The following is a 21,938-nucleotide window of genomic DNA, read 5'->3' as shown; positions in this document are numbered from 1 at the left end:
TCAACTTATGCAATGCTCAGTTAAAACATGACCTTGTAAGACATATTGCAGCAACCCACTAGGGGTAGCTGTGGACACATCTACTAAAGCTCTGAATGCACTTTTATGTAAGCATTGAATTATGGAAAATAACCATAGTATTTAATTAGAGGTTTGCTCAGTTAGGAACAGAAAATGAACTGTGGCAACCATTTTCAAAAGTCACCCATTTTACATGTTAATTCATCACACATTTAGTTACACCAAAACCATTAATAAACATATGAGGAAATTCACACTCTCACACTTTCAAGGCTAAGCTTGCACACAATGACATATGCTGGCATTGTAATTCTCATTCAGGAACATATGTTCATATGTTTTTGTTTTCTTGCCAAGCTATATCAACTTCTTGGTCTGTGGGGTGTGAACACATTAATGATATCACTCATATTCCAATCCCCCTTCCCCAAGATATATTGTTTCTCGGTTGCCTGCATGATGTGATTTGTTGATCTCCTGATTCCTTTTGCCATTCATATTATCACTTCTAATTGGAAGTCCATAGACAATATCAATGTAAACTGTTGGTGGAATTGAGTAAGTTACCTTCATAGGCTAGACAGATATAACCTCAGCTCTATGCAGTTATCAGCCAACATGCTTGCTGTGGATGCCCCTTACCACTTATGTTTAACTTAATACTTAGATTGATACTACTTCTCCCTCCAGTTGAATGTATTGTATTTTTGTATTCAACATTTATTTTTGTTGTGTTGCTGTTTCTTCTACTGTATTTAATATTCCCCACATATGTTTATTTCATATTTTTAGGCATACACTCATCCTATATATTATTTTCTTTTCTTCTCTTTCCCTTTGTCTCTTCTTCTTGCCTTCTTTTGTTTCTTAAAATTCCTTCCCTTCAACTTTGCATTGCTCTCCCTTGCTCAAACCCCTATAGTTTACGATTCACATAATTCTTTTGATAGGTTTAAACTTTAACAGCATTAACCTGCTTAAGTTGCAATGTTATGGTATTTTCATTATTGTTTTCTCAATAAAATCGTTAATTTAAGAAAATGCATTCCCTGCCAGTTTCAGAGGCCTGGATTGGCATCCAGGAACAAACTACTGCTGTGGGTACCCTTCACTGCAGCACTGAAGAGATAAGCTAACGATGGTAAGACAGGAGTTCCCATATTCTAGGAAACGTTATTGTCAGTCGAAAAGAAGCAGTTAGAATAGATGGTGGCCAGTCTACAAAGCCCCCTTCAACACCCATGGAAGGAATGGTAGAGACAACCCTGCAGCCAGAGGTACTTACGGAAGCCAGTTCCTTTGACACTAAGGTCAACAATTTACCACCACAGGTCAGCAAACCCTCCTGGCTAATGTATTTTAAAAATAAGCACTTTAGGCATCAATACATACTTTTCCATCATAATGTATTAGTAAATGTATTACTAAATAAATAAGCAGCATTAATAAAGTTGATAATGAACTGTCACGCATAAGCTATTCTGAATGCTTTCTGGGACATGAAGAAAATAGTGACACAAGAGCAGTGCATTTAAAACATTAGTGTTAGAATATGTCTCAGTAGAGATACAGGTTCATGCATAGGATGTCAGGACAGGTCTATTTGGTGAATGGGGCTTTGAAAACTGAAAGGACTCAGACAGCAAACTGCTAGCCTGATGTTTACCTGTAGACTAGATTCACTGTCTTGTCTTAAGGCCGTTCTGGGGCAGAAGGGGTATTTAAGGTTCCAGCTAACATGTTGATGATTTTGTTAATTTTTGAAACTCTCTGTAAGTACTAGTTAGCATCCATTCTTAAAAGTGAAAACATATTGTGCAGGCCCTAGTTCTTTTACAAATGGATTATGGCCGCTCCATATTTGTAGGAATTCACAAAGTACATGCCCACTCTCTTGCAACCTCTGTTTCCCTTCAAAAGCAGCATGCACGTTCCAGCTAGACTAGTGACCAGGGACAAGAAATTTTGACCATATATTTCCCATCTTGATCGCGTTCAGTTGTTCAATTGTCTACCAATCAAATAAATTGTTCCAAAATGGCATGAATCACTCACGGAGCAATACATTAACCCACAATGAGCTAAAATGAGCTAGTTAGCTAGGAAACTACAGATATCAGAGAGCACAGCAACAACAGAGGTTCTCCAATGCACTTCTTCTCGAAATCTCAATGATGAAGAAATCTAACATGACAAAACAGTCCTCGGCAGCTACTCGCAAAACAGGGAACTCCATCTCTTCAGAGAGCATGATAATATCCTTTTTAAAGTATAAAAAGAAACTCCAAAGTTATTGTTGAACACCACCTAAACCTAGTAAAACACGGACCTCAAAAGCTCACTCCTTCCTGAAGTACCTCAGGCAATAGGGTGGGCAATACATAATCGCAACCAGCAATAGAACTGTGATCTCCTGGTGACAACGGAATAGTAGACTTGTCTTCTCAAGCCCATATATACGATCAATGCTCTAGTCGTGCATATACTACACATTTGGTGGTGTGACCTACATGCACAACTGCTTCTCCCGCCATGACCAGACTGATTACTTTCGACCATGTTTTACTACCAAACCTTCTGGGGGAAGATTGCATTTGTTATTGCATGTTTTATTTTGGTACTTGCACTTCAGTTGCTTACTAAGTATGTGTAAAGCACCATGTCACCTTTAGGTCTTATAGGCACTTTAGAAAACTACTGACTAAATGAATAAGTCAATAACCTAAATCAAATAAACAATTAAAGATTCGACCAATCTTGTTGTATGGTACATAAAATATGATGTTTCATGCGTTCTTTTCACGATGTCACTGGTAGTGCAATTTTGAACAACGATCTCTACTTTGTAATGTACACTTTGCGTATTTCTCAGAATTCGTTGGCAACTAATAAATATGTACCTTTTTGTATGGACACATAAACCAATCAACACTTGATGGGATGTTGCATTTTATCGGGGAACTTTGAAAAACAGGCCTAACGACTACAGTGTATAATTTATTATGACATTCGTGCATTTACTGAATACCATTGGTCTGGCATAGCCGTTATATTATTAAGGGAAGGCATACACTGATAACCTGAGAGAACAAAGGCTGACACGACAACAAAACCAAACCATTACATATTATTCTGTGAGCAACCGAGAGACAATAAATCATATATCGAGCCATCATTCCGAAGGTGGAGAATACATAATACTGTATATCGATAAGTTCCATGCCCGGCAGCGTTTTTCTTTCTGTACTAGATTTTCCACTATTTATTCTCTCTGACCACCTGCTGTTTATTGATGATGAGCTCGAGCAAAACTGATGTGCAGGAATCAAGCATGAGGCTGCAGGCGACAGCGGGCCCTTATTACAGTAAGTCGCCATCTTCTTTCAAATTCCAGAAAACCTGCAATTACACCGGCTGCGTGAAACATTTCCTTTCCTGCTAGAACTCTGCCAGGTCAATGATTCCCAGGCAACCTTTGGAAGATGAACACAATGTCCTACACAGGCAAGAAGCTCTCTCCTGAACAGATATGCTCTATAGCATTGTTTTCCTCTTAAAGTTTACATATTGCACTAAAGGTCTGATTGAGGGAGGATTTTTTCGGGCATGAACCTCTGCATTTTTCGGACATGAACCTCTGCATTTTTCACAACCGTTAAACTACATACACTTAAATAGGAGCACTTAACTCACTCACACATATGCACACCTTATGTAACCATACGTTTGAGCCTACTGCTGCTTAACGTTTAGTTAGAAAAACATTCGTAAATATATAGCGAGCACAACTTAGTGCATACTTCATTCATGCATGTTTTAACACAAGTAAATTATATCTGAAAGAACCAGGTGTGAAAGCAATTGAGAGTACGGTGATGTTTAATAATTCAAACCTTCACAGGTGATGTAGGGTGCACGAAGGAGAGAAATGGAAATTAATATATTCCATACTGAAAAAGTATATCAAAATATAGATTTACTCACTCAAACACGTATATGTTCATACGTGTGTAACATTTTGTGGTGTATGTATTAAAAAAACGAAAGTCATTTTGTTTAGGAATTCTTTAGTCAATCAGCTTTTTCGCATGGTCCCCCCAGATAGTTCCCATTTTTCTGGTCCCTGTTTCTACTTGTTTTGACCTCTGTGCATTTTTCCCCTTCTAAACAAGACTGAAGTGTATGTGCTCCCCCTTTAAACACCGTTGCTTTGGCAAAACCCCGATTGACATATGCAACTTCCCTGCCTACAATTCCCTAGTGCCCTGAGTAGGGAATATACCTACAGTCAGATTTTCAACATGGAATGCAGTACAACTCAGCAAGACAACTTGCTGTGCTGTGTCACAGGGAGAGGATAGGAAGGAGTCAAATCTACTAAGATATATCACATTCCTGCTCTCTACCAGTACTGGTGCACACAGCGCAAACGCAGCCACCCTTGCACCATGGTGCAAGGATGCGTATTTTGCAGGCAGTATTGTTTTTTTTGCAGGAAAGGACACATGCAACACACATAGAAAGAGGAAAAAACAAAGAGAAATAAAGTTATTTCTCCTCATTGCACCTCCTTGGGGAAAGCACACCTTTTTGATGAATTCCCAGGTTAACTACTGATAGTAATCTGGTAGTAAATCTGGGAATGCACCAAAATCCAGGGGTGGATGCATGGGAAGACCCACGCTTCACCCAATGCCTTTTCTTGGCAGAATAGGGCAAGATGGCTCGGCGTTGCATAGTAAATCTGACATAAGGGTTGTTGTGCCCTTGCGTCACTGTACATAATGCAAAGGCAATGCAATCCTTTCATAAACCTGTATACTGTGTTTATAATCATTTGTTGGTAAAAGGGGTGGGGCCATGGGGGTGACGAGCAGTGAGGGGGGCATGCACTGCACGCCCCCTCAGAGCGCATGTGTGTTTGGCCGGCCGTCTCGGGCCAGCCAATCGCACATGCGCAGCAGGGTCTCTCCAGCCCGGCACTGTGTTGCCAGGCTGGAGAGAGCCTGCACAGGCTCCCAGTCTGCCTGTGCTCCCAGCCAATCCTGATACTGCTTTGAGCAGCGTCAGAATTGGCCGCAGGGCATGCTGGGAGCCTGTGCCTGCAACCTGGCGCTGCAAGGGACAGTGGAGCGGCTCAGGAGCAACGGAAGAGGTAACTGTTTTTTTATTTTGTTTAATTCTATTTTTATTTATCCATCACCTCTCTCCCCCCGCATGCCACCCCACCACTTCTGCTTGCCTCAAGCCGCGACTGCCAAGTAGCTCATGCTGACAGGTGGAAAACCCTGTGTGTAAATATTGATAAGTCACCAGTAAGAGCAACTTGTGCTCAGCATGGTTGGGTGCCTGATATGTACATAAAACACACGAAAAATTAAAGTTGACATGTTCCTCCAGTAACTAGACCCCATAAGCTAGTTTCACTAGAAAGGTTGTAGCTGGATCCTAGCATATGTCAAGGTACTATGTATAAACTTTATTCCATAAATTTTGTCTAAAAATGACTGAAATGGTTATTCAAAAACTATTTTGCATAATAATTGTAAATACAATTCGATAGTGAAGTTAAATGTTTAAGGAATAGTTAGGAAAAAGTAACTATTAGAAAGTTTCCTTTTCCCTTTAATGAATGTTAAATAAATATTTAGGAAAAGTAACTATTGGAAAGCTAGATATTCCCTGTCTGAAGCTCCTGAATGCTACTTTACGTTAGTGTGTCGGCAGCTGTCCTGCAAGTGCTCCTGCCAGTGCTTGACATTTGGGGCAGATTTAATAGCCATATTTACAAAGTGGAGCAACGCATGCATTGTGCCATTTTGTAAACTCTTGTGCCACATTATGCCTCTGCCTGGCATAATGTATGCAAGGGGGTTGTTCTCCCACTAAGAGATTTCCCTGCACCATTGTTTTCAGCACTTTTAATGCCTGCTCAGAGCAGGTGTTAAAAGGGGGCATTCCAGTATTTTTTTATGGGCCACTATGTACTCTGCAGGACTAGTGACAAAATTGCACTATTGCCCCCCACCCTGTGCCATGGTGCACCATATTTTAAATATGGCGCACTCATGATGGTGGTAGGGGGGCACTAAGGGGCACACGGAAAGTGGTGCTGCACTAGGTACAGTGCCACTTTTCTTAAATCTATATTTAACTCTGACATGACCAGTAAGAACAATTGTGGTGAACACAGGAACCTCATTAGCTTGAAAGGGGTAGACGGAAGTTCAATGTAAGGAGAGACATGAAGAAAGGAATACTTTGTCCCCAAGACCCACGCTAGCCAGGCTGGCTATGAAGCCAGTGGGAAAGAAGCAGGCTCCTTAAATTTGTTTGGAGTGCACACAGGGGTGGGGCCAGCTTATTTTCTTTACTACATCTCTGGTCGAACACAATTGCTCTGCACAAGGGTGAAAGTTTCAGAGGGGAGGCCTCTAAATTTATAGTTGAATGTAAGGAGAGACCTGAAGAAAAAAATACTTTCTTCCCAAGACCCAAGCTAGCCAGGCTGGCTATTCTGCCAGTGGGAAAGAAGAAGGCCCCTTAAATTTGTTTGGAGTGCACACAGGGGTGGGGACAGCTTATTTTCTTTACTACACCTCTGGCCGAACACAATTGCTCTGCACGAAGGTGAAAGTTGCAGAGAGGAGGTCTCCAAATTTACAGTTCAATGTAAGGAGAGACCTGAACAAGGGAATACTTTGTCCCAAGACCCAACTAGCCAGGCTGGCTATGAAGCCTGTGGGAAAGAAGCAGGCCCCTTAAATTTGTTTGGAGTGGACATGGGTAAGGACAGCTTATTTTCTATACTACACCTCTGGCCGGACACAATAGCTCTGCAGAAAGGCATAAGAGTTCATCTAGTTTGGATTTTAGGAGTGAGGGACACTGGAGGATTATTTGGTCAATAAGGTACCTTCTGACAAAGTGGGCATGGTTGCCCCTAAGACATTGTAGCCAATTGGCTATAGAGCCAGGAATCACCCCCACCCACTAGCTAGTGCCCACAATAAACGTGGTATCCCAAGGCATCCTCCTCAGAGTACTGTCTGGGCCTCCGGAAGATCAGAAAACGACTTGACCTGTTGTTTGTGACCCAAGATGAATCCTGAAAGACTAGAGCTGTACCCTTTTGTACCCAGGATAAACAGGAGGACTAAAAGGATCTGTTCACTGACCTCCTGTGTAGACAGGGAAATAACAAGCTTTAGTGGCCTTTTTCAAGAAGTGACCATTTGAACAGCACCAACTGGACATGGATTGGGCATCGCTTTTGACCTCTGCTCGGGTATTTTGCTCCCTCTAAGTGCTGACCCTGAGGCCTTTGGTGTCTTCAAGTGATCTGGAGGTGCTGTCCCAGAAGCACGGAACAGTTGAGACTTTCAAGACCTCTGGTGCCATCAAGTGAACCTTGAGGCAAAGGTAGCTGATTTCAATACCACTTCATTGGATACATCTCTAAGCTTTTTACTTAAAACTTTTAAAAAATAAGCTTCTAAGGTTCCTCTTATTGGACTTTTGTCATTTTGCTGTCATTGTTTTTACTAATATTTACTCAATTTGTCTAATTCTCTTTTGGACTTTTATAGTTTATATTTGACTGTGTTACTGTGTTGGTACCGCATAAATGCTTTACACAGTGCCTTAAGTTAAGCCTAGTTGCTCTGTTCAATATCTACCAGAAGTTGGGCTTTAGTTAATTTAGTGACTTTGGGATTCACCCTGACAAGTTAGTGTTATTATTCCTTGAGGTGATTGACTGCCACACACTTATACCATTAGAATGTACTACAATTTGGGGCCTGAATATGCTATCTATGTTTCAATAGACAGGTTTGTGTTTAATTTACATTCAGGTTTTGAGGAAATTGCACTTTGATTTTTGCAAACAGAATGAACATTTATGATGACATTTATTGACCTGTGCATCTAAAATAGACTTGTCTATTTATGAAATGTATTTCATGGCTACATAACTTTTGCTTTTTAAGCAAAATTCTATAGATTACTGGGCAGAAACTGAAACCATATGATTAAAAACATTGCTCATTAATTGCCCTGTACCATTCTTCACCGCAGACATCAGGAGGCAGATCCACTTTGTACCCTGAAAAAAATATACATTTTAGAATCTCACCTGCTAATCCAACTTTAAAGCCCCTTCACCTAGCAGCAGTCAACCTAAAGGGCTGATTTCAAACATAGCTTATTTGCTCTTTTCCTCTGTTTTGGAGCAGACACCTATAGAAGGCCGTCAACAGCATGGTCTCTTGTAAATTACAAGAAACTCAACACTTTGTGCTTTGCTTTCCTGTATCCTGCTGAGAGCAGTGCTGTGAGTGATTCATACCAAGAAGCAGGTATTAGCCGTGCTCCTTGTGAGGCAATAGTAATGTTCTGCTTGACGGTGAGTAAGCAGCTCTCTGGGGCCAATGCAACAGCATGATCTTTCATTGGCTATCCAGAGCAGTAGCAGCAGAGAGATCAAGTTGGATGTTACTGTGGTACTTAAAAGTTAATCAGCAGTGCCACTTGCAGCACTCTTACAATAAAGTAGTTCTTTCCACAGCACAAGTACACATCCACACATGTAGTAAATCTTGGCTTTATTACTACTAGTGTGTTACCTATGCAGTGACCAGCTCTTTGATGTTTACATAAAGTTAGATCAAGGTTATTACTACCAGAAGCTTAGAAGAGATGTAGGCAACTCTCTCCATTCTTCTCCCTGTCCTCAAATGAGGGTGTGTGGTGCCTCTTTTGTAAGTTCTTCACACACATATTCTCGTTCTGTTTATTTTCTCTTTTTCCTCTTCTTAACATTCTCAAAAATATGATTATCAATGTTTAGAAAGGTTCTCGGGCAAGGATAAAGTATATTAGAAGATTTGATCTCCTCAGTATATTTCAGTGCCTGGTTGGAAATCCAAACATCCTTCCTGGAGAGGTTCTGCCTATATAGGTGGAGCCATTCTTTGTGCCATTCCAGATGATTGCATCTCCTACAACCCCACATAAAAAGGCCTGCTCTTCCTTTGTTTCTACACCCTCTAGCAAAGAGTGAAGATGATCTTCATTGTTTTCTTGTTTTGGCCTCCATGCTTGCCAGTCTACATAGCTTTTCTACCATTTCTGAGGAGCTATCTATGAAGGATTATGGCCCAGACTTATACACACTTTTCATTGGGTTTGCATCACTTATTTACCGCAAACCAAATGTAAAGTGTTTTGTGAGATATACAAGGCAGTGCAAATTGGGATTTGCTTTGGATCGTAGACAAAACTCTCACAAAGCTCCCCAATTCACTGCCTAGCATTTCTTTGCATCTAGAGGTGTTTCCATGCAAAAATGTTTTTGATGCAAATCCCTAGCTACAAAGAATTGTAGACAGAGATGGGTGCAAAAATCCTGCACTTCCTCGATGAAGGCATAATAAGAAGAAATGTTATCACTTATACTTTGCATGTATGCTGCATTGTAGAGCAGCACACATACAAAGTGGAAACACCTTAACGCATAGTTGATTTACTAGAGAGGTTCCTCCCAGCGCAAATCTATACTTTCCACAATGCAGACACCCTTTTTATTATTGCGGAAGGGTGTCTGCATTGGCGCAATCCAGGCAAAAGTGCACCAGTGCATGGATAGAGCAGAGCAGTGCCACTCTTTAGCAGATATGGCTGTGTCCAACTCTCACCCTTCCATGCAACACAGCACAGCAACTTTACTTGCTGCGCTGCATTATGTAAATCTGGGTCCAAGAGGATAGGAAGGTTAGATCTGCTTTGAAGAAGCCCTACATTGACCTAAAAAATGCTGCAAAGGGCAGGATGTATGAGGGACCCACTTTTCAGTCATTTCTAAAAGAATTTTTCTCTTTGCAAAAGCCTTTACTAGAGTGAAGATTAGGCGGAAGTACCGGCTGATAAAGACATTTAGGATGAATTATTATCAGATATTGCTTATGATATACTGATGTGTAGTTCTGGCTTTGTTTTCTTCTGTTCTTGAAATGCATGATTATGATCTCACAGGGACGCGCAACTCTGGTCATTTTTTTTTTTGCTTACCTTGCTACAGGACACAGGGCTGTTGGCTCGGACCACCGCAACTAGCGGCACCCGCTTCGCGGCCGCCGCCGTTGTAGGCTGCCTGCTAGAACACGCTGGGAGGACTACAATACCCAGAATCCTCTGGGTTTCCTGTGCGCCAAGTGGCGCGGAAGTGCTGTAACGCCCCCCGGGCCCTTAAATTGCAACAAGGTACACCGCACCGCGGGACGCGCGCGGGTGGCGCCGGGCTAAGCCCGGGCAAAGGGCGGGCCCTCTGTGGCCCTCAGAGGCCTGAAGAGTCTGGACTGGGCACAGGACTCTGCCTAAACTGTAAATCAGCTGTATTACATCTTGATTACGCGGTTTTGTGTTTTGTATTGCTGAATCATAGCTGGTGGTACTTATTGCAACCAACCTATGAAGGCTAACTGTAATAACTCCGCCAAAAATCTAGGGGCTACTATGCTTGATAACTACCTGGTTAAGGTGGTTAAAAAGATTTATAGCGATCGCAGAGTCTCCCTAGGGAAAGGAGGTTCCCCCGTTCAGACATACCCTAGTTCCTCCCCACATACAGTGTCTACTTTTGAGGATCTGGGCGCCAACACTGATAAGGATATGATACTAACCGAGGCACAGATACACTCTAATCCCTTAGACTCAAAGGGTATAATTGGCGAGAGCCCATCTAGCCCCGTGGTTATGGCAGAGACTCCCCCCCAACCAGCAAGAGCAGTTAGGGCTCGTAGAAAGTCGTTGGGCAAAAGAGGAGTGGGGAAGGTCAGCAATTCTCGAAAGCCCCTCGAAGCAAAATCCCATACTATTAAAACAAAAGGATTAGACGGGGGATCTGATAAGCCAGTGGGTTGCTGTCATAACAGGCAGAATAAAGAAAATATACTGGCAACAGTAGAGGATAAGTTAGCGACAAAAATGGCTGAAATTTTTAACACATTATTGCTGAAAATTGAAGTACATACCCAAGAAATTTATAGTCTGAGGGTACAAGTAACATCGACACCAGCAGATGTACTAACGGTACCTCTAGATTTACCATCTGGAAATTGTGTTGAGCAGGCAATACTCGCTAGCAGCAGTTTAAGACACAAAGCCCCATGTAACGAAACAAGTTTGGAGGCGGAGCCCACTATACTTAGGGAACCCGAAGTGATTCGAGGGTCCCTAGAGGGTAGGCCTCAACCAACTCGAGTCCATAAGGAAGCAAGAGAACACAACAATAAGTATAATGTTAGGATTGATCTCCCACCGGAGGCCGCTCCATTTGTATGTATATTGTCAGGAGTCCCAGAACTTAGTCCAGGTAAAAAAGAAGGTTACAATGACTTAAAAAACAAAGTAGCCTTCTGGCTTACTAAGAACAGACCCCTCCCCCCTACCATTGATGGTAAAATCTTAAATGTGAGAAGGGTGGGTTGGCTTGGCCACATGATTAAAGATATCCCAGGTGATCTGGTAATAGTTAATTTCAGGAGTATTAATGTGGTCCCATTTTTGAGAGGCTGGTGTCCGCAACTTGCAGATGGACCAATAGTCACGTTGGAACTACTAGATTTTTATCCTACGGTGTATCCCGAGGTGAAGGTGCTTTCCCAGATTAACAAAAATGTCATTAACCCTCCCAGTGGATGGTTCGCACCAGAAAGCATTGAACCCTTGATTACTGTCGGGAGATATGGGCCGTTATCCTGCCTAGATGAGAATGATTGACTCATCGGGAGAGAAGAAATAGTTAATTTAACTTTATTGAAATCCCCCCACATAGAAGATATAAGTTGGAAGGCTATTGCCACAGATCAAAGTAATAATCCTGACACTACCCCTGTTGGTACATTGTCTGCATTACCCAATTTTAGTACGGACTCACCCTCTGCTTTAGCTGAGCCTGTTGATATGTTATCAAGGTATATATCCTGGAATATAGCCGGTCTGGAGTCCAGCCAGTGTATTCCTGATTGGAGGGACTTCATAGATCAGGGCGATATAATTGCATTCCAGGAAACATGGGCTATCATACCGATATTTCGGGTGGGGTATCTGAATTTTAGCAAGCCAGCTATTAGAGGCCAGAAAGGGCGTCCTGTTGGAGGTCTTACAATTTGGGTCCGCCAAAGTGCGGGTGTAAGAGTTGAAGAAGTGACAATTGATAGTCCAGACATAATTGCTCTAAAGATAAAGTCCAACCAAGGTACAAACATCCTGTTGGTTAATATTTATGTCAGGGGTCTCCAGGGAGGAAGGGTTTCTCCGACCCTCCTCCTGTTGGATGACATTTTATCAGGAACAACGACCGATGGCCACAAGATTGTGATGGGGGATTTTAATACTTGTTTTGAGCCTTTGGGTATTGAGGATGGCCCGCTTACCGAGGATGAGGATCTATCCTGGGGTATTCCCCAACTCGAGATACCTCCGATTGCTAAGTGGTCGAGCTCAGCCAACTATATCAAGGGGCTATGCCTGGACATGGGTTTAAGAGCTGTTAATGGAAGGGTCAAGTCAGATAGGAAGGGCAGGCATACGTTCAACAATGGCAGACACAGTAGTCGTATCGACTATATTTTGGTCGATGTGAGGCAGTGGTTTGCAGTTGTTGATATGCTAGTTACGGAACGCCCAGAGAGCGACCATGACCCGCTGGTTTTGACCTTAAGGGATTCCAGCTTTCAGAGGTCTGAGGGCAGTGGTCCTTAAATAACAGAAAAAGAGGTCATTGGGAGCAATGATACGCGCAGGGTACGCTGGCCTAAAATAGCTGTGGACGCTGGGGCCCGCAGGGCGATAAGAACCTTAGTGTCTAGTTCTGTGGAGCTTTTAAACAATTGTGGCCCACAGGACGAGATTAACAGCGAACTTATACGTACCCATTCTGACTTGTTTCAGGAACTTAAAAAGTTGTTCATCAAATTTAGCCCTAAACAACCTAGGACCAAGAAATACTCATCCACTACCTGGTTCGATAAAGAGTGTAGCAAGACAAAAAGAGTTCTCTTTGAGGCTATTAAAAACAAAAATCATAGCCAGATTAGATCTTGTAGAAAACTCTATAACGAGGCAAAACGCAAAGCAAAACATAAGTGGGATGAGGAACGCTGGCTTATGCTGTCAGAAGCCTGTGGTAAACGCAATATGCAACAGTTTTGGTACCTCATAAAATGGGGTATCTCGCAGGACGCGGACTATAGTCCAGGAACTGTCTCTAATCATCAGTGGGTAAAAAATTTTGAGGATCAGTTTAAGTGTCATACAGTAGAAGTGACTATACCCTACTGTCTTGAGCCCGTCGAGCCGTTAATATTCTCAGTTACTGAAGTTATCAATTGCCTGCAAAACATTCCCAAAGGGAGGGCCCCTGGCCCAGATGGTATTCCAGCTGACATTTTTTTGGAAGACCAGGTCCTGTGGGTACCTTATATACTCCACCTGGTGAATGCAGTTGCAGCAGGCGCTAAAATTCCTGACTCATGGTATGGGGCAGAAATCCTTCCTATATACAAGAAAGGCGATCGCTCAGTACCCTCAAATTACCGGCCTATCAGCCTTATTGATGCGATCCAAAAAATCATAGCGCGTCTCATTTTAGGGAGGATACAGGAATGGATAACAGACTCAGATATTTTGACTCCGTTGCAGGCGGGTTTTAGACCTCATGTAAGCACCCTTGATCAAGCCTTTCGTTTTGCCCTTTTATATTGGAAAACAGTTTTTTTGGGTAAGGGCAAGTTGTATGCAGCTTTTGTGGATTTAAGATCTGCATTCGACTTGGTCCCTAGGACTAAGTTACGGGATTGCATACTGGAACAGGGAATGCCCAGGGCTCTAGTGCGACTCTTAATGAATCTTCATGCATACACTTATGCCCAAGTCCGCTGGGGTAAGCCTGGCGAGGTTACGGACAGGTTTCATGTTTTGAAAGGTGTTAGACAAGGATGTGTCCTGGCTCCCACTTTGTTTTCCCTGTTTATTAATGGGGTTACCAAATATTTTGCAACACATCCCACGGATGCTCCCCAGATAGCGGGAATGAAAGTACCATTGCTCATGTTCGCGGATGATACCTTGTTATTATCAAAGACAAGGCAAGGGCTCCAGCAGGCCCTACTCAGATTTGAGTTATTTTGTGACGAGCATGAGCTAGAAGTAAATGTTTCTAAAACAAAATTCATGGTACTAAGAGGTCATACACAAACTGTGGCAAGGGTTAAAATGGGTGGTGCTATACTTGAGCAAACTAACGAATTTACATATCTGGGTGTGCATTTTAGTGATAATTTTTGTTGGAAACCCCAGATTGATATCAAAGCACTTAAACATGTTCAATTAGGCGGTGCCCTTCTTAAGGAATATAAAAGATCATTTACCCGCCCGATGTCCCCACTTATGGAAATCTATGGGTCAAAAATTCTTCCCTCAGTCTTGTATGGGGCAGAGCTTTGGGGTTATAGCAATCTGGACCGACTGATGCTGGCCCAAAATAGATTTACAAGAGGGGCGGTTGGTCTTCCGAGGTCATCCCCACGCATCCCGCTCCTTTATGATCTTGGGCTCCAACCGGTGGAAGATCAAGCCAGATTTCGGCCCTTGGCCTTCTGGCGGAGGTTGTGGTCTACCCCAGAGCTGTTATTATATGCGAAAGCATGCCTCGAGGTAAGGGACACCCTAGGATCCGATAAGATTGGTTGGTTTAAGGGTGTTAGAACCACCCTTTGTGCCATGGGTTTAGGTGCCCTTTGGCACAACCCAGACTCAGCTACTTTTCCTTCAAAAAAAGAGCTGAAACAACTATATTGGGAATGGGTGGTAGGCATAAGACACTCATCCCTTATAGGTAGTTCCCTTACAACAATATTTGTACACGTGAAAGATGTCTCTGCAATTGAAAAGTACTGGGATGTTATTACGAAACCTATGGACCGCAAATTATATCACCAAGTTAGAGTGGGCTCAATACCATCAAGGTGTTTAACCTCAACCTGGGGCACTGGAGGCCCAGATAATTGCCCATTGTGTACTGAAATGCGGGAAAATGTGAGCCATTTGTTTTTTGTCTGTCCATTATATGCTGCCCCAAGGAAGAAGTGGTTGGTACCCCTATGCAAAAGTCTGGGCACACAATCGGCCGAGACTGCTTGTAGGATCCTTAAAACTGATCTCTCACCTACTATAGCAATAGGGGTGGCCAAATTCCTGGGGTGGGCATGGATAATTTGTTCTGAACTACTAAAACAGCTACATGTTTTAGATAAGTAAACTATCTTGAATTTTAGAACTGAGTTTTTAAAGTAATGTACTTCTTTTTTTAATATGTTAAAATATTTAACAAATGAAGCATTAGATAGATTTAATACGTTCCTAGTAGCTTTTATGAAATATTGTATTTATTGTTTTAATTGTTAGTACTGATAATTTTGTAAGTATTATGACGTGTAGCATGTCTTTTATGATGAAATATCGAATAAAGACTTCATTGATTGATTGATTGATTGATTGATCTCACAGAGTAGAAGACTGATAGCTCCCAAAAGGCTCTTTTGCTCAAGATGTGGTTTCCGGGTACACATTGAGTCAGGGACCAAAGAAAAGATCTGTGCAGTGCAAAACATTAACAACATCAGAAGAATATGCAGACCTATGAAGCCCCTCCCAAATTTGTGGACATTTTCTCGAATCATTCAAGGTGTCACGGACATGATCACTTAATAGGACCAGTATTCATTTGGAAAGTGTCCCCTCGATGCTTAAATACACCACAGTGAGAACAGTCATATTCCTAACTCTTATCTGCCCTCATAAGGGGACTGAGCAGTAGGAAGACAGTGTTTATGATTTTTTAACCTTGGAAAGACTATACTTTTGTCATGGGACCTAGTAGACTCCAAAATGGAAGGACATCAGCAAGCTGGCAGCAAGGAAAGCCATTACTACTGTAAATGAGGTATGAAAGGCATATACTCTATGATAATTCTGGTGGAGAAGGCTTTGGATAGTTTTCATCTGGTCATTGATCTCAGGCTATTAAACTACCAAGTGAAGAAAGTGAAAACAATTCACTTAAAATTTTTTATAGGTAATATCAACAATAATCTAATTGAGAGTACATCTTGTGACTATAGATAGAACATGTTCCCCTGTCACATTCCAGTGTGCCTTTCCTAATAAAGCCTCTGTGCAGTGGTAGATATGGGATCTGTTACACTCCTGTGTTCTGTTTTCTCCTCTGTTCACATTTTTCTTTATTCACATCAACATCTCTTTACTAGGCTTGAGGTTTAGCTAAATGATTTGAACATTATACAATGAGAAAACAGTAATCAGCAGGTCTGAATTTTTAATCATGTAAAGGCTAACTCAGGTTTTATTCTTTCCTTTGTCTGTTAAAGTCAGTTCTAACAAATTGGGTAATTGTTGGAAAATGGGTTATTGGTAAGGGCAGATAAGTACCTACACTTAGCAATAGGCCACTAACCTCCACTTAGGTCCAGTTAGGTCTCAGTAAATTAAACCCAGCTCAACCCTTGGTAGCTTGGCAATGATCGACAAGGCTTAAGTTAGGAGACAGAGTGTAAAGCATTCAAATATCACAAAACAGTAATTAAATAAAACACAGGAAACAGTTTAAAAATCCAAAACCAATTTATAAAAAATAGATTATATTTTTATCGTTAAAATGACACAAAAATGAATAAGATCCTATAAGGGGATCCGGAGATCTGAATTTTTAAAGAACTATTGTTTTTTTAGCGCCTAGAAACAAAAAGTGCCAATCGGGTCATCTGGTTGCACCTCGACCGGGGCAAAGTCAAAGTTTAAGGCCGACCGCGATGGAGCCCGGCTCTGGTACAGGCCGCGGGAGGCCTCGGTCAAAAGTTTACCTTTGCACTTAGTCGTTTTTCTGAAGATTTTCTTCAGCGGGACGAACCTGCCAGTCCAATCCGACCTCCTGGAACCCTTCTCCGGATACTCATCACGGGAATCCTCGGTGGAGATTTTTACCTTCAGACTTAGTTGTTTTTTCAAGGTGAAAATCCTTCGACCGGTGTAAACCTGGATCTTGATCCGACTTCCTTGGAGCCCTCTTTGGATATGCTGGCTGGGAGGTCCCGGTCAACTTTGTACGTTCGGACTTAGTCTCTTTTTTGGAGATTTTCTTCACTGGGACGAACGTGCAAATCAGGCCGGGTCGCGGTTGAGATAAGCCGGCTAGAGTTGCCGTGGCGGGTCAGTCCCTCTTTGGAACTTTTTTTCAAAAGTTCTCCAAACTTCTCCAAACTTCTGGGTCTTCTCCCAGATGTTCTTTTAAAGTTCTTTTGCGGTCCACAGCTCACCCCAAGGGTCCAGAAGCCCTGCGATGATCCTTGGGGGTGTGGATTACAACTCCCAGAATGCACCTGGCGCAAACTCCTTTTTGGCCACTCGGCAGTGGTCAGCTGATTTATTTCTTCAGGAGTTGGTGTAGGGGACTCTGGTTAGCAATTTTTCACCTGTAGCAAAAAGAGAGTTGAAGCCAGGAAAAGTCCTTCTTTTGGTGAAGCCCAATTGTACAGCTGGTGCAGTCCTTCTGAGTGCAGGTTCCAGGTGCAGGCCAGGAGTCCAGCAGGGCAGTCCTTCTTCTCCTTTGGTTCTTCCTTGTTGGAATCTGACGGGGATCTGAGGTGTGGGTGCAGGTCTGCCAGTTTTATCCTTGCTACTGGGTGAAAAACAGGGGGGTCCTGATTCTCCAATCAGGTGCAGGGTCCTTCCCCCTGTGATGACCACTTCCTGGGAAGTGTGGCAAAAATCAATCCCAGGAGGCAACATTCTTCAAAAATCCATCATGGCTGATTTTTTTTTTCTGGCTGATCCCACCCAGTGGTGTGGCTAAAAATCATAAACACACCCCTCTCCCACCCTCTCCTAATCTAATCAAGGGGGCACCTAGTTGTCTGGGGTTGCAGGATGTGGGGGTGTTGCTGGGTTTGGCAGCACTCCCCCGTCCTGCCTCACCATCTGCTGAGGGGGGATTCCCTCCCACAGGCACAACTCTTTGTGTGAAGCCAGGCCACCTCACCCCTCATGAAGCAGCCTGGCCAGGCTGCCAGAGGATGACCAATCAGAGCACAGCAGCAAGAACAATGCAGGGCTGAAATTGGCAACTTTTCAGGTAAAGTTGAAAGCTCTTTACCTGAACAAGTTATATTAAATCCAACAACTGGAAGTTGTGGGATTTATTATAACAATTAATTTGATACCAAACTCTTTGTATCTGTCATTTAAGGGGACTTTTAAAATTAAAATAAAGTCTCCTCATTCTAGCCTATGAAGGCCATTCACTACAGTGAGGGAAAAACTAATTTGGCTGTTTTTACCTCACTAGGGCTTATAAAACTACTTTTATAAGGTCCCTGCTTATAGTTATATGGCACCCAGCCCTAAGGGCACATAGGGCACACCTTTGGGGTGACTTATATGCAAAAATAAGGTTGTTTAAGACTTTGGAACTACTTTTAATTCCAAAGTTGAATTTGCATATAACTTTCATTTAAAAGCAGCTAGCAAGGTAGGCCTTCCTTTAAAATGATACTGGGCACCTCAGCAGTGCATCTATGGGTGCACTACCTATGCTGTGGTCCCTAAACCTACATGCCCTACCATATACTAGGGACTTATAGGTAGGTTAACTTAGCCAATTATAATTAGCCTAATTTGCATATCCACTTTACACAGAGCACTGGCCCTGGGACTGGTAAGCAGTACCCATGGCACAGCCAAGAGTCAGTAACCACCAGTACCTGTCCAAAATGTGTGGGGGTGACCAGGGCAAAAAGGAGGACTTTCCTACAGTAATAATCACACATTATACTTATAGTGCTTTTAGACAGCAGATTTAATAACTGTATTAAAATCAGCATTTATTATTAGTACACCCATGCCCTTTTCTTAGCCATGTTCTTTACCCTTAAGATCCAGTTTCCCAGTATTTTGGGACTCTAATTCTAGTATTAGGACATCTATAATCTTTATACATTGCTGTGTTCTAACAAATTTATACTAAAATGTTCACCTCTTCTTCCAAAACCCATTTATCATTTAGGCTGAGGAAAATGACCTATTTAGCTGTGATGCCCTCATTAGAGCTCTATTATTATTTCAATTGCTGAAAACCTACTTCAAATACTGAGCTAAAGTGCATCTTTTCGAGTAGTCCCTCACTTTTTGGATTAATTCTTGATTGCATTTTGACTCTATGAGACTGCCAGTCAGTCTCTCAGTGCATATCCTCTGACCATGAGGTAAGATTGAAAAATTGTAAAAGTACAATGTTTATTGTATGTGCTGATGCAGGACAATCAGGGAAAGATATGATATTTGCAGCAGTAAAGCATGTGACATATCAATGGAAAGGACAGCCACATAGATGTGTGAAAGACACCAGAGTCAATCAAATAGGCAGCCCCATACATATTCATACATCAGTCAATCAGACATGGTTATGCATAAAATGTGTGGTAAGGTTCCACAAAGAAGGCTATGTTGGGGGTACGTAATGCATCCCAGACCTTTTGATGACATTGGGCATACAAAGTCTGTTTGCTTTGCCATACATTTGATTGTAAGCATTTACCCGAAAAATCTCTCAACTGTCGACATTCTTTCATAAACAATATCCATTAGCTTGCATATAGCAATCATTGTGCACAGTTTGTCCCCATACAGTCATCAGGGGGTCAGGAGGCTTTCGGAATTGGGCTATGGATATTCTACTGGCTACAAACATGTCATTCATATTCATGTTAGAGTTGTAGAGGCATATTGCCCCTTCTTCCTACAACAGCACAACACCATGATCAATGGATTGAAAATTAAAAACAGATATGAGATTTCTGCCACTAACTGAACCACTTATATCCAATATTGTTGTGTCAAGGGGGAGTACCACTACATATAAGGCATCATTCCTCTTGCTCCCCCCCAAGCATTCCAACAGACTTTTGGGACATCACCTGAAATCTCACTTGGGTAAAATACTATTGATTTATAACTTAATATGTTTTCTTTGAATGATGATCTTTATGTTCTCTCCCAAATTATATCCCTCTCCTTCCCAGTGGTGTCTTTCTCCAACTGTGTCCTCCACTTAATCAGACAGCCATGTTTGGGTGGTTGTGTAGTGATGCTTACTTAAGTATAGATCACTAATACCTTTGAACACTTCAATAGGTGTCAGTTCCCTACTGACGCTCCCTCTGGAAGCCTCAGTCTGTGCCAGTATCAGCCTTCAACTGTGTGGACAGGTCAAAGATCTGGATACAAGACTCATCACTTAGACCTTCTCCCATTTCACATAGGCTAGACACCGTAATACCTATCACAGTACCTATTATGGAAGGGTCTGTCAGACCTGGAGGAAAGTCATGGCCTTCCTGTGGACTTTTCAGAATTCAAATAAGCTTCTGGACAGTTCTGTTATATCCATATACTGACTGCCATCCTTTAACACTTTATTCTGAAATCTTTATGAATTCCAGATCCATGCTGTGTTTTGTAGAGAACAGTTTCCTTTTCTTTTCTTTTTCCTGAATTCTATTCTTACTGTATCTTCTCATCTAATGCAGCCATAGATGGATGAAGGAATTTTGCACATCTGTGGCTGGCAGGTGCTAGCCTACACACACCAGAGGCATGTGACCATATTGAGCTCTTTGAAGCCCCAGTTACCCTCAGTCGACCACTGGTCCCTGCAGCAGTTTTCCTCTTCGACTGACCCCCTTGTTTCCTGACCTTTTGCTAAACATTGCTTCCAAAGGATTAATGATTCCTGGGCGTATAATTTATCCTAGTGTCTTGAACTGACACTGTAGTGATTCCTTGTTTCCATGGTTTCTGAGTTGGCACTATTGTAGTGTATCATTGTTTCTTGAACGTTTACTCTTTCCACAGTTACCCTTTTCCCGGTGTCTGTCTTCGTTTCCTCTTATTATGTCCAGTGCCCAGTATGGCTCCTTCTTATGCCCATTGCGTTGGCTTCCAGTTCCCTAGTGTGGTTGTTACTTACCTTCTGCTTAGTGTTGCCTCTGTTTTTCACTCATTCCAGTTAAGTATTCATTCTCTCCAAATCTGTGTCAATCATGGCTTTGTCTTTTCGTTCACCAAGCTTGCTATTGCCATCTTGAGTGACCACCAGGATTCATGGAAACGGTTGACAACCTAGGCAATGTCCCATCCACTGTTGAGTATTGTCTTTATGTTACTTTCATAACATCACCGAAGGTATCAGCTCCACAGATTCTGCCTTTGCATGTATATTCCACTTGTGGTTATTTTCAGTCAATATCTGTACCGGCAATTTGGCTGGAACCTTTCTTATCTTCTTGTCTTTTCATGAACTCCTGAATGCCATACCCTATATTTCCTTTAATATTATTGTTGTTATATGCATGTCTTGCACATCCTTGGTGTTGGGTATTCTGAATGCTGAACGCATCTCAAGTGCATGTTCTTTCTGAGCTTTGTTGTCTTCTTCTTACCTTGTGCAGAGGTTTTCAAATGAGTCCCTTTTCTCCGCTGACTCCCTGTGTGATCTTCAGCATCTCTATTTCAAATATTCTGTTTACTTTTTCTACCTAGGCAGAGCCCCTGAAAGGATAACCAATCCACCATTCCAGTATCACTTTTAATATTTATTATGCATTCATTTAGCTGACATTTTCTCACTGTGTAAATTGTTGTGTGTGGATTGTTTTGAAAGTGTATCAAAATTAATAGTGTAAGAAAAAAAAGTACCAAGGCTTTAGTTACGTTTATGCAGGGCAGTTCCTGAGCACCCAACAATGGCATGTCATTGGTGTTTACTTGGAGGTATTAGGACA

Source organism: Pleurodeles waltl, chromosome 2_1, assembly GCF_031143425.1.
Source record: "Pleurodeles waltl isolate 20211129_DDA chromosome 2_1, aPleWal1.hap1.20221129, whole genome shotgun sequence".
Lineage (NCBI taxonomy): Eukaryota > Metazoa > Chordata > Amphibia > Caudata > Salamandridae > Pleurodeles > Pleurodeles waltl.
The sequence above is the reverse complement of the archived record's forward strand: the minus strand, read 5'-3'. Positions refer to the sequence as shown.